The sequence below is a fragment of the Austrofundulus limnaeus genome, unplaced genomic scaffold (genome assembly GCF_001266775.1).
Source record: "Austrofundulus limnaeus strain Quisiro unplaced genomic scaffold, Austrofundulus_limnaeus-1.0 Scaffold33, whole genome shotgun sequence".
Taxonomy (NCBI): domain Eukaryota; kingdom Metazoa; phylum Chordata; class Actinopteri; order Cyprinodontiformes; family Rivulidae; genus Austrofundulus; species Austrofundulus limnaeus.
This window is the reverse complement of record NW_013952435.1, coordinates 1,232,042-1,234,897: the sequence shown is the minus strand read 5'-3', so window position 1 is coordinate 1,234,897 and position 2,856 is coordinate 1,232,042.

Below are 2,856 nucleotides of genomic sequence, written 5' to 3'. Positions count from 1 at the left end.
AGTATATATACATAAAATCTATCATAAGTTACAATAGAAACAATACACAGACTTTTTTCTTTTTATTCCATAAAGCAGCTCAGAATGATGCTTATACTGAACCACTGGTTTTTACAATAAACCAAGTGTGTTGGAATGCAACTGCATGTCTGAACGTTACGCTGTGATTAGGACCATTTGACTGCACACACACACACTGTTTGCTGTTAGGCCTTCCCTGTCAGATATCTTCCACCTCCATGTAAATTTATCTCCAATCATTTATCACCGTAKGAAACATCAGCACTCTTCCATTTTACAGACATTATTTTCCTCGTTACAAACTGTGCTTTATCTTACTTTAGGTTTAGACATGTGTCACCTGAGCTATTTCTGCTTTTACTTTGACACACATTTCTGAAGGTTGGAGTAATCTGATGACCTGTCGTCAGTCAGGGAGGCGTCCAGATGAAGGCGACGCTGATTGAGCGAAGCGGGGAGTACAGAGCGACGCGATTACGGAGGTTAGTTAACGAGACGTCAGTGTTAATATTGAACATATTTGCGGCACTTCCCCACTCTTAGCTTGAAGCAGCTGGTTTCCTCCATCCTTCACTACACAATCACTTCCCCACTCATGGGACCAGATGTAACCCACATCTGTCAGACTTTATTAGCTGCATCAATCTGGACGGCACTGTTCGTTTCTAAATTTCCCTTTTAATTCTTAGATTCAGATATGATTTGTTAATATTCCACCTCTGAGTTTTGTTAATACCAAGTTCTGTTTTTTTTTTTTTATCTATATTTCCACAGGGAAATTTTCCATCTTTTACACCTAGACTGAAACTTCTGCATGAGTACCCTGAAATGAAATCTTGATGGATGTTCTAATTTAGTTTAAGATGTGATAAATTATCTCTGTGGCTTTATTTCCAGGAATGCAAACGAGGGTTGAAGCAGTCGACATGGGGACTAATCCTGCCGCAGTGGGACGTCTGCACTGCTTTGTAATAATCGTGTAAATTTGTTTTTTTTTTTTCTTTGAACACAGTAAATTGTAATCCATGTTTGATCAGCTTAGATATTTTCCTCTTGACTTAAAATCCCATCGATGCTACTTGGATAAATTATTCACACGTCCCTGATGGAAGTGTCTCTGCTTGAATGTTGGTTAAAAACAGTGAAACCTTCTGTGAGTTCAGGGTGTTTACACTGATCTGGAACAGACAGGAGGTTCTGCCATCTGGTGGCAGTGCAGAGAACACCCTGTTACCTCAGAACAAAACAAATCATTAAATCCGTGTTGTTTTAAAAAAAAGGCAGATCTTGGAAGCGGGCAGTTCTATAGATGAAGCCTTGTTGTGTCGTGAAAGCGAGTCGTGACACGCCGCTATATTTAAACTTCCCCCGAGGTGCCGTTAAATCATGAAATTTCTTCGTCAGGCCCCTTTGACCTCATTTTAACATCCACACGGAGAGCATTAAAAATAATGGATTCATATCCACCGTGCTGTCTTAGAGGTTAAACTAAAGCTACCGTTTACAGAATAATAAGTGTGTTTTTATGGACTGAATGCAAACTATGAAAAAAACATAAAAATATTAAACTGATGCAGTTTGAAAGCGTTTACTCTGGTGGTTTTCCATATTGATTTAGAAATGCGGGTCTGCACCTAATGTAAACAAAGCAGCAATAGATTAGTGGTTATACACAGCAAAAATTGTCCATCTTACCAAGTTTTAAAACCTTATATCAGCCAAAAAGTCTTTTTGATCTTGTTTTGAGACTGGTTTACTAAACAAGATTGTGTAAGAATAATAATCTTGTTTTCAGAATAAGATTATTTGTCTTTTTAGTTTGAAAATTTGACTCAATTTAAGTCAAAAATTTCTGCCAATGGAGTAAGAAATTTTTCCTTTGTAAGATTCTTACAATACTTGATTTGACTCAATTTTTTCTTATTTCAAGAACCTTACCAAGCAAAATTTTCTTACTCCATTGGCAGAAATTTTTGACTTAAGAGTTACATTTTCAGACTAACAAGGCAAATAATCTTACACATTCTGAAAACAAGATTATTATTCTTACACAATCGGTTCTCGTTCAGTAAATAAGTCTCAAAAGAAGATCAAAAAGACTTTTTGGCTGGAYGTAAGATTTTAAAACTAGGGAAGATGGACGGTTTTTGCAGTGCACCAAGGAAACCGTTGGCCTCGTGACACTTGACTCTCTGCAGGGCTCCAGATTCCCAGCGAGCCTCCCCACCTCAGCCATAATTACCGTTTCCCCGCCGTTCTGCCGAGAACGTCTCAACCGAGCCCACGGAGACTCGACTCTAAATCTCCTCGACGCTGTCTGTTAGCCAGRTAGCCGAGCGGGAGGGAAAACGAGTCGGGCAGTCTGGGAGGGCAGCTTCCCTCYACGGTAATTGATGCACAGACCGTCGTGGGTGGATTTTAAAGGATGTTCTCTCCTCCCACATCGAGCTGGTCTGGAATYGTTCAGGTGTGTCCAGGAAGACGGATGAGACTTTACTGAGTTCAGGGTAATGCTGTCCACTCTGATGAGGTGAGATTATAAAGGATTGAGCTCTGCAAAAAAATCAGTGACAACAGGTGATATAGGAATGTTTCATCAATCAAACCGTATTTATTCATGTATAATACGATCTCATGTATAATACGACCCCCCCCCCACTTTTTTTTTAGCTTAAAAAGCATTAAAAAATTAATCCTCAAACTACTTCCAATTTCATACAGACTTCAAGATTTTTCAGCCTTTGCAGTCTTTATACATGTCAGTAAAATGATCATTGGACTGTTCATTTTATTTTAACAACATATGTACTAAAAGGTATTTTGACAACAAATATA